This window comes from Malurus melanocephalus, unplaced genomic scaffold (genome assembly GCF_030028575.1).
Source record: "Malurus melanocephalus ecotype Western Australia unplaced genomic scaffold, MMel_1.1 scaffold_1591, whole genome shotgun sequence".
NCBI classification, from domain to species: Eukaryota; Metazoa; Chordata; class Aves; order Passeriformes; family Maluridae; genus Malurus; species Malurus melanocephalus.
The window spans coordinates 1-15,145 of NW_026624823.1; the positions used below are offsets into that span (position 1 = coordinate 1).

General features: G+C 52.3%; 1 pseudogene; it reads right to left on the minus strand.

Moving 5' to 3' along the window:
- Positions 1-1,303: 1,303 nt before the first annotated feature.
- LOC130587162 (zinc finger protein 850-like) lies at positions 1,304-14,382 on the minus strand (annotated as a pseudogene).
- Between the last annotated feature and the right edge of the window lie 763 nt (positions 14,383-15,145).

The following is a 15,145-nucleotide window of genomic DNA, read 5'->3' on the forward strand; positions in this document are numbered from 1 at the left end:
GGGAAGGCGGTCAGAGACCCAGCTGTAACTCAGAGCTGGTGGAGAAGCCTCATGATTGGGAGAAGCCCTATAAGTGCTTGGACTRTGGGAAGAGYTTCAGCCRGAGCTCCCACTTAATCAGCCACCGGACGATCCATGGTGGGGAATGGCCCAACACCTGCTCAGAATTTGGGAAGAGCTTTGGGTAGARCTCCAATCTGAGGGAATGCCAGAACATTCACACCAGGTAGAGGTCCTTCAAGTGTCCTGAGTGTGGGAAGAGGTTTCAGAGCAGCTCCCATCTTATCAAAATCAGCCAATACACACAGAGGAGAGGCCTTTCCACTGCTCCGACTGTGGGAAGGGCTTCAAAGGCAACTCCTACCTCATCACCCACCAACACATTCACACCRGAGAGAGTCCCCACAACTGTCCTGAGTGTGGAAAGAGCTTCTCCAGGAGCTCTCACTTGACCTGACACCAACAGAGCCATTGGTGGAGGGATCCAGGGGGTCCCAGGTGTAAGAGTCCTTATGGAAGACCCTGGACTGTCTCACGATTGACTAAACCCCAAGGCGGGAGAAAAGGGGGCTTTTGCTCAAAGGAGTCTGAGCCAGGTTAAAGTGGAAGGACTGCCAAGTTTCCAGCTCCTAGGCTGCTGAGAACAATGGATGTGAGCTACGGATGATCACACTGTTCCTGAGGAGAATGGTACAGGCCGCTGCTCATGCTGTACACTTGAACAATAGACATTCTTTCCCCACCACCTGGCCGGCAAGTCGTAACTTGCAACCCCCCCTCCTGGCCTGCAGCCACTCGCTTTGAGACAGACTATAAAACTCTCCTCCGAAGAGACCACCGAGAGAGACATCTCCCTATCAGCTGACTGACAACCATCGTGGGACCTTGGAAGACCCCGTCAGCTGGTAGCTATACCTGCTCCCTGGCCCTCTCTCTCTCTCTCCCTCTCTCCCTCTTCTAAGACCCCGTCCGCTCCCTCGCTCTCCCTGGCTCTCTCTCTCTCTTTCTCTCTCTCCCTGTCTCTCTCTCTCTCCCTCTCCCTCTCTCTCTCTCTCTCCCTCGCTCTTCTAAGACCCCATACCCACTCTCTCGCTCTCTCTCTCTCCCTCTCTCTCTCTCTCACCCTCTCCTATCGCAAAATACTCAAATAAATTGTCTAAGCATATACATTTGCCTTCTCGTTTTCTTTTGCACCCTGAGATTCCAAAAAGAACCTATCACGAYCTTCCGCCTCAACCCGAGCGGATCGTGACACCAGGAGAGGATCCAGATGAATTCCCTTCTTCSAGTGAAGGATCTGGATTTTAACAAAGGTGGTTGATGGTGGTGTAAAGGAGCAAACTTCAGAATAAGTCACAGAAGTCAYTTAAGCAGGGATTACACATGGTTAATTCCTAAAACTAGAGTAAATTAGTATTTGTTTTGAGGGAAATTATTTCTATTGCCGTTTTGAAGGTCAATACTTCACACAGAAGTGAATACAAATAAATACAAAGAAAATACAAATATGTGAAGCAGGACTATGACTCCTAGTCTGGGCATTCCAGCTCTGACTTTCTGCTCTTCCTCCCAGTGACTGTATCTTTCCACTCTTACACATTCTTTCTTCTCCCTTATACATAATCCTCAGTGTTACCTAAAATAAACCCCACAGAGATATATTTATAAATATAATTCAGATCATTCATTGTCATTTCACTCTAATCTGCCCCATGAGAACCATTAACCAGAACTTGGGTTATCCTCACCTTCAGGGGTGGGGTGGAATAAGAGCCAGACATGGGGGAAGCTTCTGGAAGCTGCTCCCAGAAGCCACCCTACTACCCAAAACTCGCCACAACAAACTCAACACACTAGATCCAATCATGGATCAGTGTCTTGGTTTGAAAGACAGATGTCTGCCAAGGAAGGTGGGGACCTCCCTTGGAATGGAGGATATGACCCCCCTTCCCTCCGAATTATTACAACTTTGAAATGAAGGGGCTTTCAGGCAAGGATATGGGAAAAGGAATAGCAGTTCTTTACTAGTGTGTATAACAAGGCAAACAAGGGACACCAATGGTAGCACCAACAAGCAAAGCACAAACCCAATGCCAGCCTTGTCTGAGCTGTTGGGCCCGCTCCTCTTTGGTGCAGTTCCGGTCCCAGCCGGCAGGGGCGCTGTGGACCCCCCGCCTGGGCAGGGTGGGTGCGATGGGTCCTCCGGGGCAGCAGGGGGTGCTGTACTGCGGGGGTCAGCTCTCCGTGGATAATGGCAGGCGCGCTGGAATGGGAGGTGAGGGCTGGGCAGGGACCTCAGATCAGCATTCTGGAGTGGCAGGGCTGGCTCACCCAGGGTAGCAAGCAAGGGTAATAGAAACTCCACAGCGGTAGCAGGATCCGTGGGTTACTGTGCAGGCACAGAGTGTTGGGTTACTGTGAAAAACAAAGTCCACTCTCCTGTTAAAATTTAAAAATTTAATAAATGACAATAGGGGACAGAAAGCAAAAGGATACGGCGCCTGAGGGGGCACCAGGTGCTTGGTGATTTGCTAAAGGCAAATTGGATTGACAGGGATTTCTTTAAATATATTTCGCATTCCATCAGCTTAATGCCTATCCAYAGGCATTTATGCATATTCAAACTTTTCCAGGAACTGTTTAACATGGATCCACCTTTTTAGAGGATGAGCAGTGATGATGTTTGTGTTCCTGGGGTCACATCCGTGTGACCCCTATTCATGGATGCCTATTCTGTTTTAGCAGATGGTCCTTGTCATAGTTTTAGCAGATGGTCCTCGTCCACAGGAGCCCCTAATGGTGCACGACACCCCTGGCCTTTCCATGCAGATAAGCCCCTCTAAAGGTTGGGGGTCCCACCAGCCAGGCTCCCTTGTGCAGCASAGGGGGGACGTTAAACAAGCTGCTCTGACTAGATGGCCTTTCCACATTCCAAAACCCCTCTTCCTTCCACCCCCACASTTTGGTCAGGATCTGTGCTGATAGCCTTGGGGGAAGTGCCAGAGGTGCCAAGCTGTGATCTTTTTCTCATGCATTCTTTTCTCCTTATCTTTTTGGTCAGTGCAGCTGCAGCCAGAGCCCCATTAAGACTCTTAGTAGCTCTCCCTGCACCTTTTGTATAGTTTTGCTATAATGTGCAAAAAAATCTTTCATGAAAATGCATGKCACRATCTACAATATTTCAGTTATTGCAAGTTAATCACAAGTACTTTAAAACATCAGCTATATTACAACTGTATTCGAGTTACAAAAGAAAAACCAAAAACACCAATGATTATTTCACCACYGTGTCTACATAACTAAGCTACTAATGCAAAAAAGGCAACATTGTACACATAGCACTCATCTTCATATCTGCGAAAGCCAACACTATAATACGTGTTTATAACAGTTACAGTTGTGAGGAAAATTAATTTATAAGCACCAGAGGTTTATGTTCAAAAAGGAGACAGAGGAGTCCCATAACTTTATTCATGAATAAAGGGAGAGGTCATGGGCATTTCCCWTGGGGTCTCTCAAAYTSATAGAGGACGCAGCACCTTTCATCCCAATTTCCTGGCCGCAGTTCCCWCTCTCTTTCCCTATTGGCTGAGGTACAGGCTCCCCRAAACACCTAATACAGACMCCCTTTTTAATATACATCCCTCCTTCTAATACACATTTCCCTTCCTTCTTTATTCTTTTGCYGATGTCTCTGCTCTTGTAGTCTGTTAACATAGTCTGGGGTAAGTCAGTAGAATTCCTATGGAAATCCTTCCCATTGTTTCCTTCTATCTCCCAGTATAGGTCTTATCTTACCCCCAGAGTCACAGTTTTTTTGATAAAGACACTGCCCTCTCATTCCTTTCACAATGTAGCAAAAACCCAGAGCAGTGACAGAAAAACAGCTGGAGTAGGGAATCTCTCYCCTGGATAGCTCACCCGTGGTGGCTGGTCCCTGGGTCAGGGTGTGCAGAGGGGACAGGGTCCTCCCAGACCCTGGTCCCGGTGCAGCACACATTGGCTCTGGGTTCCCAAACAGCAGAGAGGCAAAGAAACGAGCCAGCAAACCCGTTCACAGCACCCAGAATAAAAAGAAACAAAAAGAAACTGGCAAAACTGACGTGTTACAGCGTCTCTGCTAGAGAGACCCTGTTGAAGGGCTACTGGAGCTCCCCCTCTGTCTCCCGAACTTCTCGCAGGAAATCCCAGGTTGCCTCCCACCTATTGCAAGATTCTGGAGCCAGCGAAGGCAGTGACAGGGGAAGGGGGAGCATGACACAAAACAAAAAAATCCCAAAGATGGGTTGGGATAAAAAGACATCCCCAAAACAATCACCCCGAACTGGGGTCACCAGGGCTCTGCCCAACGGGGATCYTCCCCCAGGRGATGGAGYTGGAGCAGCGCACGAAGCTCTTCCTGCACTTGGGGCACTCGCAGGRCTTCCCTTARCGGTGGCTACGTTGGTGTTTGATCAAGTTGGAGCTCTGTGAGAAGCTCTTYCCACACTCAGGACACTCATAGGGTCTCTCCCCGGTGTGTATACGCCGGTGCATGATGAGGTGGGAGTTGCGTTTGAAGCCCTTCCCACAGTCAGGGCAGCTAAAGGGCCTCTCCCCTGTGTGTGTTTGCTCATGCATGAGGAGATGGGAGCTCCTCCGAAACCTCCTCCTGCACTCAGGACACTCGTAGGGCCTCTCCGCTGTGTGGGTCTTCTGGTGCTGGATCAGGCTGGAGCTCTCAGGGAAGCCCTTCCCACAGTCAGGGCACTTGTAAGGCCATTCTACTGTGTGGATCTTCTGGTGCTGGCTCAGGTAGGAGCTGAGCTTGAAGCTCTTCCCACATTCCCCACACTTGTAGGGCCGCTCCTCAGAGTGCAGGCGTTGGTGGCTGATGAGATGGGAGCGGTCACGGAAGCTCTTCCAACATTTCCTACAYGTATAGGGCCGYTCCYCYGTGTGGATGATCTGATGGCGAATCAGACAGAAGCTATTGCTGAAGCTCTTCCCGCATGCCARGCATTTATAGGGCCGTTCCCCAGWGTGGTTCTTCTCATGCTGGGCCAGGCTGGAGCTCCGGCTGAAGCTCTTCCCACATTCCCTACACTCGTAGGGCTTTTCCCCRGTGTGGATCACCTGGTGCTGGATCAGGGAGGACCTCTTACTGAAGCTCTTCCCACACTCCAAGCACTCACAGCGGCATTCCCCACTATGGATCTTCTGGTGGCGGATCAAGTTGGACCTCTGGCTGAAGTTCTGCCCACATTCCAAGCATTCATAGGGCCGTTCCCCRCTGTGGAACAATTGGTGCTGGATCAGGCTGGAGCTCCAGCCAAAGCTCTTCCCACATTCCCCACACTSATAGGGCTTTTCCCCTGTGTGGATCACCTGGTGTCGGATCAGGCTGGAGCTCCAGCTGAAGCTCTTCCCACATTCCCCACATTCGTAGAGCCGGTCCCCAGTGTGGATCACCTGGTGCCGGATCAGATTAGACCTCTGGCTGAAGCCCTTCCCACATTCCAAGCACTTGTGGGGCTTCTCCCCAGCTTGAAGATTCTCCCCCAGCTCTGAGCTCTGGTTGGATCTCCAGCCACCTTCCTGGCACAGGGAGGGTCTTTCCTCCTCACAGCTCCCTGGGCTGGGTTGGCAGCCCCTCCTTGTTGGGAATCTCTGGGGCTTTTCCTCCTCTTGCATCTGGCCACTCCTTGGGAATGACAAATCCTGGTTTGGGAGGAAAAACAAAGGTTGAGCACCACGGGCTGGGGGTTCCTCTTGCCCAGATCCATATCTGTAAATCACTGGGTATCTCGTGTCCATAAAAACCTCCAAACACCATGATTCAGCCAAAAAATCCCCCMAACATAAAAACACAGCCTCAAAATTACCAAAACATCAAGATTCAGCCAAAACYCCCTCCAAAACAAAGATTCAGCCTCCCCAAAAAATCAAAGCACCAAGATTTAGCTCAATACAATACYCAGAAACACCAAGATTCACCCCYRTGAAAATTGTGGATTCCCCTTCTGAGATCACCTGCTGGATGTGGGGGGTTGACATACCTGAGGCTGAGGGGTGGCTACAGATAGAGGGAATGGTGGAACCCTGTGCTGCCTCCACTTCCTGCTCCTCCTCCACCTGTATCCCTACTCCTTCTCAAATTCCTCTTCCCCCAGCTACTTCTCCTCCTCCTCTTCCATCTCCTGCATAATCACATCTCATTCTCTTCGTATGTCCATTACCCCTCCAACTTTGTTCTTCAACCCTGCTCCTCCATTCACCCTCCTCCTCTCCCCAGGCTTTGTTAACCTGCAGAGGAAAAACATTTGCTCATGAGAGCTGAACTACATCCCTATTGGAGGTGGTGAATTCACCACAAGGGGCGTCAATAATCCACGTTCGGGGACAGCAGGCAGGGTGCTCAGAGGAGGCAATAGGTCATGGACTGGCACAGTACGAGGCTCGGAAAGCAGCACTTTTGCCAGAGGTTTCCAAGACCCTCCCTTGTCCAAGTGGCTCAACTGCTGCCAGAGAAACTGTCTTTTCCACCAGAGGAGTTGGAGATCATTAAAAAGAGTGGGGCAGAGGAAAGAGGCGGTAATTGTTTTAAAAAAAATGGTAAACAATGGACATCAAAAGCTTTGGCCCCACAAATATTAAGACTCCATGAAGGAACTCTGTGAAGCTCCCAAGGACTGCCAGAAGCCTTTCTCAAATGTCCTACCTTGGGTCTTTCTATTCTGGCAAAACGAGCGGTCAAGGGTTGCTTGATTTGTGCCACAGCCAATGACCAGGTTAGAAAAAAACTTGCCAGGGGAGGGAGGCCTTGGGCTGTAAGTCCTTTCYAACAATGCCAAGAGGATTCTACTGAAATGCCCTGAGTGGGAATCCTTCAATATTTTCTGGTAACAGCAWGTCAGCTAACAGGGTGGTGGAAGCATTTTCAACTGCTTCAGCAAACCGTGGATCAGTAATTATGGTATTTCTGGAACAAATATTTCCAAGATGTGGGACTGCAGAACCAATAGATTCAGGGGAACTCATTTTACAGGAAAGATTTTTCAGGGGGTTATGGCTGCTTTAGGAATACAATGGGAACTCCAAACCCCCTGGCACCCTGCGAGGTCAGGTGAGGTCAGGGAGAAAGAATAAATGGGGAAATAAAGAAACACCTTTCGAAGCTTGTGATAGAAAATAAGATGCCATAGTACATCTCATGCCATCAGGTTTGGCAAAAATAAGAGACAGACCCAGGGCAGATATTCATTTACATTTCTTGCATCTGATGTTTGGAATTCCTTACCCTGCTAATTCTCCACCTAGTGGGGGGTGGACATAAGTGATGTGTATTTCAAACAGTTCCAGGCCAGAATCGTTTCCAGTGAAATCTCTTGGACAGGAAGCTCGGCTGGCACAGACCCCACCTTTGGACTCTGCTGTTCACAGCATCCACCCAGGACACTGGGGCTGCTTAAGGACTGGACAGAAGCACCACTGGTGGCCAAGTGCCATGGTCCATTCCCAGTGTCCCTGAGCACAGAAACAGCCACCAGGACAGCTGAACACGGGGGGACCCCTCACCCTCAGCTCAAGGTGTCTGGAGCCCCGGAGATTTGGATTTGTCACCTGCAGGAGGAGGATGGGAGCTGTGACTGACCCTGCACAGAAGGGGCTGGAGCAGCAGCCAGGGCTCCACATCGGGGGCAGCCCCTGTGCCTGCCCACAGATCCTCTGCTGAAATCCTCTGTGTGGGCACCTCCTCTGGCACCTCCAGGCACTGGGGCCAATCCTTGCTGGCACTGTTTGAGCTTCAGTGCTTTCTGTGCCTGTACTCGCCACAGGTGGTGTGAAAGACAATGTGAGAATCAGACTGCATCCAAATTAGACTCACACACTGGGCTGGCTGCGATTAGATTACACCACTAGAATGTTTTTTTCTAAATAATCCTGCTTTTATGTTGTCAATTAGGTTTGCACCAGGGGCGTACAAACCAATTTTAATCTTAGGAGAAGAAGTCACAAAAATCTCTGTTGCTTTGGATTTTTTTTGTGTATGTGTGTGCATGGCTGCCAGTGATGGCAAAATTTTGGTATTAGTTTGACGATATTCACCTTTACATTGCATTTTGTATAATTAGAAGAGATTTAAAGGTGAACCTTTAACTTGGAAACAGTTAATAAAATACTGTTAAAAAAAGACTTGTGGGGAATGGGGGGGGCCCCACATGTGAGTCAACCAATGGCCACCCTGGAAAAGAAGCTTTGGTTCCAGGCAGCCTGGAGAGGAGCTTTAGAAATGCAAATTAACACTRCTGGGGCAAAGTGTGGACAATGTAGGATGGTCTTCTTGCCTGGGGGAGGAATTGGCTCATTCCCTCTGCCCCTGTACTGGTTTTGCATGGCCTGGGTTTTGGGGGGGTGGGGGAGGAGCATAAAGACAGCTTCTGTGAGAAGCTGCTGGAAGCTTTCACCACATCCAGGAGAGTCAATCCCTGATGGCTCTGAAGATGAACATTCCAGGGGGCAAACCTGGGTCAATTAGAAATGTTGGCTATGCCTGTGTGACAATATAATTTAAGAAGAAAATCAAAACAAGATGTACATAGAGTTCTTTTCTAGCCAGAGGAGAGGAGGAGGTGAGAACATGTGAGGGAAACATCACCAAGGTCAGTAGAGGAGGGGCAGGAGATTCTCCAGGCTCTGGAGCCGAGATTCCTCTGCAGCCTGTGCTGATGAGCACGGCGAGGCAGCTGTGCCCCTGCAGCCCATGTTGGTCCCCGGGGGATGCAGAGATCCATTCACAGCCCTGGGGGAGGTGCCCAGGCAGGAGCGGGTGGATGCCTGGAGGAGGCTGTGATCCGGTGGGAGAGCTGCTGGAGAGAGGGGGCCCCGCTTCCAGGCTGGAGCAGCCTGTCCTTGGAGGACTGCACCCCGTGGATGAGGGACCCGCGCCACAGCAGTTCATGGAGAATTGTCTCCTGTGGGAGGGACTCCATGGTGCAGCAGGGGAAGGACTCCTCTCCTTAAGCAGAGGAGGAAGATCTTGGTGACGAGCTCACCAGAGCCCCACGCCGTGTCCTCCTGCACTGTTGGTGGGAGGGAGGGGTTGGGGGAAAGAAAGGTGTTTTAAGGGCTTATTTTACATCTCATTATCCTCCTCTGACTCTGTTAGTAATAAATTCATTTTTATGAACACCCTAAGTTGAGTCTGTTTTGCCTTGGAGTACCGAGACCTTCTCCTAGTTATTATCTCAACTCATGAACCCTTAACTAATTGTTTTTTTTTTCTCTCCTCTGCCCAGTTGTGGTAAGGCAGAGTGAGTGAGCAGGTGCTGTGGGAGTTTGGCCAGCATAAAACCACTACAGTCCCACACCCCCAGTTCTGCCTGCTTGCAAAAACGGAATTTCTGCAGCTAAAGGCAGAGTCCAGAGTGAGGAGAACTGACTCTGCAACAGAAATGGGTTAAGTTCTGAAGGAAAACAGGAAATGGAGAATGGTGTGAAAACTTCACCAAAAACTGTGGGAAGGAATCATCCCTCTTTCCACTCCAACATGTGCTAGCATTGTCTACGTTATATAGTATGTAATAGATCACTGAGGTTTTTCACTACCACAAGTTCAGGGAAATCAGCAGGAAATCTAAGTACAGGATAATTGAATCAGAGAAAAGTTGTCAATTGATGCACCCCTGGTTGGAGGGAACACCCACAGATGGAGAAAAGATGAACAGCCATCAGAACAAATCCTACAACACCATGGATCAGCCCCGGGAAGCCTAAGGAATTCATATCAGGTGCCAGTAAACCCATTTAGAATTTGAACTGCATAATTGGATTACAAACTGTCTTGGAAATAATAACCAGAGACAGCTCCACCTCCTGACATTCTTGCCAAACAATCCACTCCAATGAGGAAAGCTACACTTCACCATGGGATGGTATCAGATTATCTTTTAGCAGGAGAAGGAGAAGTTTGTGGAAAATTAAATTATTCAAACTGCTGCTTGCAAGTAGATCTCAATGGAAGAGTAGTGAAACCCACTACAAAGAAAATAAGAAAGCAGCTCATGTACTGAACAAAACATGGAAAGGATGGAAATGGGACAAGTTTTCATGACTCCCTGGCAGACCATCCTTAAATTTGTCCTCTTATGTCCTACATCAACTCTCATCTTGTTACCATTCAGGACACCTTGCTGAGTGCAGCTCATTCATCAGGTGACTTAGGGGATGCAGATGGCAGCCAGGCCTCCTGATCCAGAAATGGTTATGAAAGGACTGCGAATAATCCCAAAACAAAAGCAGACCCAGGAAGAAGAGATTAATCAATGGTAAATAGAAACCAATTACTGATAAAATGAGAAAAGGAGGAATTGAAAGGAATTAAAATGAACATGTCTTTACAGACAGATGGTGTGAGCCTGCTTGAAGAAACGACCACGCACTTGTAGATAAGGAAGGGAGAAAGCATCAGTTTCAGAAAATGTTACCAATCAACGTGGACCGCTGCTCAGACAAAGTCCTGCTAAATTCCAGAACTTCGGGAAGAAAAAAGACTTAATAAAGCCATGAATATCGTATGTTATACAAAGTGGGGTGCATATTAAGGTGAATATACAGTAGGTGGACCGGGAAGTCTGTACTTCCCAAGTACCTCAGCCAGCGCGGAATGGGAGAGTGAGGTGCGGCCGGGAACATTAGGATAAAAAGGTGGCCGCGTCCTCCAGCAAGTAAAAAAACCCCTGGAAAATACCGACAGGAACCAGAACGAGCCAGCGCTGCTCCGGCACCGGCTCCTGCTGAGGCATCAGCGGGAAGGAGACCGCGGGCAGCCGCTCCCGCAGCGGCCTCAGGGCAGGGGGAACACGGCGAGGACGTGGGAGAAGAAACCGGCCAGAGCTCCCCCCCCACCGCTCCCCTCCGCCCGCAGCGAGCCCCGAGACCCAGCAGAACCGACCCCGGCTCCCACCTGCGCTGGGGCCGCCTCCGAGCTCCGCCGCCGCCGCTCCCGACCCCTCACGGGCGCTCCGGCAATGGCGGCGCTGCTGCACGAGGGGAGCGGAGGGCGGGACGGGGATGTGGACTTGTCCCCGCTCTGACCAATCAGCGCGGAAGAATGACAAGTGACGGCAGGATCAGCCAATCAAAACGAGCGGAGGGCCCTGCACGCGGCACAGCCCCGCCCCGCGCTCTCAGGCCCCGCCCCCGCGCTGTGTGAGGGGAAAGCCGGAGATGAGGAACTGCCCCGAACGGGCCCGGACCCAAATCGGGATTTATATGAAAATAAAAACAAAGTTCCCTGGTGCTCCCGGCCCGGTGTTACCAGCTCTGCGTGCTGGGTGGCTCCGGCTCAAAGGGAAGCTCTGGAGCCTCATTTCCCCTACTCCCTAATTAGGAGCATCAGTGCCTCGCTTTGATTTCACCTACAAAGGGAAAACTGCCCCAAATTCCTGTGAGTGGACCAGAGGAGAGATTGCTCATGGAAAACTCCCAAAATCGTTGTTGCCCAGAGAAGAACAAACCAACACAAACTGCGGTGGCACCCCCAGCAGCGCCTCTGTGCCGGCCCAGCTGAAGCCTCGCTGGCTGCTCCAGGGTGCACGGGCAGACTGGGAGCACTGGGAAGGGGCCCCGGCTCGGGGCGCAGCCCCCGGGGCAGCCCCACGGCCCCCACGGCAGCTCCAAGGCTCCTCCAGCCGGGATGGGACGTGGGAGGAGGAGCAGAGGAAGGGACGGGGCTGCCGGCACGGAGGGGACACGAGAACCCTCCAGGGACCCTCAAAAGCGGTTTGGGGCTTGATTCCGGAATCCGGGAGCTGCAAACACCCCCCGATCAAAAACGCCGCTCGCATCATCTGCGGGATGCAGACGGGGCGATGCATCTGAGGCCACGGCGGACAGTGCAGTCGGCAACGCCTGCGCTTCTCCTCTTCCTCTCACCTTCCTCCTTTTGCTCCTCCTTTCCCTCTTCCTCCTCTTCTTCATCCCGCTCCTTCTCCTTCCTAACCCTGCCTCCTTCTCCTCGGATCTCCGGCCCTTCTCCCGCTCCTTCCTCATCCCTCCTCCTCTTCCTCCATACCTTCTCCCTCAAGACCCAGCGCCCACCCTTGGCCCCCGCTTTTTCCAAGTGTTGTATCCCGCGGGAGGAGGCGGGATGGAGCCGAGGCAGGTCGGGCTGGGGCAGCGCTGGGCTCTTGGGCCGGCCTGGGCGCCCCCCACGCGCCCCCTTCCCAAATTCCCCTGACTGGAGGCGCTTGGGTGTCCGGGTGGGCAGCGCTGGGTGCTGCGCATCTGCCTGGCAACTGGAGAATCTTCAGTGCTGCGAGATCTCATTGGCTGAACTTTGTTCAGCGCCTTCTCTGATTGGCTGATTTTTACGCTGAGCTTTCCAGGGGTTAATTTTTCTGCGGCGTTTGGAGGTCCTTGGGTGCTGTGCGGCGGCTTAGGGAGGTCCCAGAGTCTTTTGGGGTTCGCGCTGACGTTCACGTGACTCCCCAGGTCCCCCCAGAGAGGGGCAACACGGGGAGGTGATACACAGGAGTGCCCATTCCTGATCCATCCCGAGGCCGGTTCTGTCTCACCCCCCCCACCCCCCAACCCCAGTCACGGCCCCCCAAAGTTCCTTTCCACTGCCCCTCAGTAAACGCGACTGGGGCAAACTGGGAAGCTTTATTTGGAACACTGGGAGCAGCCAGGTGGGTGCATGTCAAAGCAGGGCTGGGGGAGACACAGGGGCACAACAGACCCATCCAGGGCACAGGGTGTGAATTTATTCCCAACCAAATCTCAGCAGAACAAGAAGAAAGGAAAGAAATCTCCCTAATACCTTCCCCCTACCCAACGGGGATCACCCAGAACAGGGTTCACTGGGGTTCTGCTCAATGGGGGTCACTGGGGATCATCCAACACGATCCTCCCATGGGGGATGGAGTTGAAGCAGCGCACGAAGCTCTTCCTGCACTCAGGGCACCCACAGGGCTTCCCTTACTGGTGCCTCCGTTGGTGTCTGGTCAAGTGAGAGCTCTGTGAGAAGCTCTTCCCACACTCAGGACACTCATACGGCCTCTCCCCAGTGTGGATGCGCCGGTGCATAATGAGGGTGCAGTTTTGCTTGAAGCCCTTCCCACAGTCGAGGCAGAGGAAGGGCCTCTCATCCGTGTGAATCCGCTCATGTAGGAGGAGACTGGAGCTGGTCAGAAATCTCTTCCCACATTTGGAACACTCGTAGGGCTTCTCCCCGGTGTGGATGCGCTGGTGTGCCCGCACGTGGGAGCTCTGGCTGAAGCTCTTCCCACATTCCAAGCATGTGTAAGGCCGCTCCCCAGTGTGGATGTTCCGGTGTTCCATCAGGTGATAGCTGTCTCTGAAGCTTTTCCCACATTCCCCACATTCATAGGGTCGTTCTGCCTGTTCCCCAGTGTGGATCACCTGGTGCTGGAGCAGGGTTGAGCTCCAGCTGAAGTTCTTCCCACATTCCCCACACTCATAGGGCCGTTCCCCTGTGTGGATCCTCTGGTGTCGGATCAGGGTGGAGCTCTGGCTGAAGCCCTTCCCACATTCCAAGCAGTTGTAGGGCTTCTCCCTGATGTGGATCTTGCGGTGCTTGATGAGGTCGGGGAGCTCCTGCTAAAGCTCTTCCCACATTCATCACACTCATAAGGCCTCTCCCCGGTGTGGATGCGCTGGTGTTCCCTCAGGTGGGAGCTCGTGCTGTAGCTCTTCCCACATTCCCCACACTCATACGGACGTTCCCCAGTGTGGATCACCTGGTGCCGGATCAGGTCGGAGCTGTAGCTGAAGCCCTTCCCACATTCTGAGCACTTGTGGGGCTTCTCCCGGGCCTGAGGCTTCTCCATCAGCTCAAGCTCTGGCTGGATCTCTGTCTGTCTTCCTTGTACAGGGAGGGTCTTTCCTCCTCACAGCTCCCTGGGCTGGATTTGCAGCCCCTCCTTGTGTGGAATCTCCAGGGCTTTTCCCCCTCCTACATCCAGGAACACCTTGGGAATGACAAATCCTGGTTTGGTGGGAAAAACAAGTGGTGAGCACCTTGGGTTGGGAATTCCTCCTGCCCAGGGCCATTTCTGGAAGTCTCCAGGAGTGTTTGTCCATGAAACCCCAAAACACAACGATTCAGCCCAAAAACCCTTCCAGGAGATCCCCCTCTCTGATCTCTCCTCTTTAGGGTTCTGGGGGGTCACCCTCCCCTGGGCTGATGGGGATAATGTGGCTTCTGGGGTTCCTTGCTCTCTGGGATCCCACTTAGGGATGATCTGGGAAGTTTTGGGGGTCCCTTCCCCCCTGATTCTCTGCTCTGGAGTTCCAGGGATCCCAGGGATCCCCCCTTATCCAGGTTCTCCCCCTCTCCAGGCTGCTGAGGGTCCAGGATTCAGGATCGCCCCTCTCTGCTCACCTTGCTCCAGGGCTCCCAGTGTTCCCCTCCACCACTCTCCTGGGGGAGCCCCAATGTCCCCCTCCCACCCCAGTACCTATTGATCATCACATGAACCCCCGCATATCCCCCCAAAGAGGAATCTGTGACTCAGCTTTTGGGTCCTGCAAGACCCAAATTTCCCCCTCCACCAACAAACCAAGACCTCCCAGTGACCACAAAGATGTCTTGATTCTGGAATCCGCAAACTCCAAACACTCCCCCCAAAAAAACGCTCTTAAGGACTCCCTGACATATTTGGGGTGAGCTCCCCCTCCCTGGTGGGATGGAACCTCGTGCTTCTCCTTCTGTTCCTCTTCCTCCTCCTCTCTCCCTCCTCTTCCTCCCACTCTTCCTCTGTGCTCACCCTGGACCCCCATTTCCCACTCCCTCTGTCCCATGGTCACTGCAGCATCAGCTGCTGGGTGGGGTGAACACCCCAAAAGCCCCCTAGGGATATCCATGGGGGCTGGGGATGCCCCTCCCCAATGCAGATCCATCCCCTCGAAGAGCCCTGGGGAATTGTTCCAGGGATTAACTACGGGGGACACCAAATGAACCTCACGGGACCCTCCTTTCTCACCAGCCCCCCTCTCCTTATTCCCCTCTCCCACCCCTTTCCAATTGTGTCCCCAAAACCCAGCTCTGCCTGGCTCAGTCTGGGGGTGACCCATGCCCCTCTCTCACTCAGTTTGGGTGTTCTAATGCACCTTTGTGGCTTCTCCCCCTCTTTCCCATAGT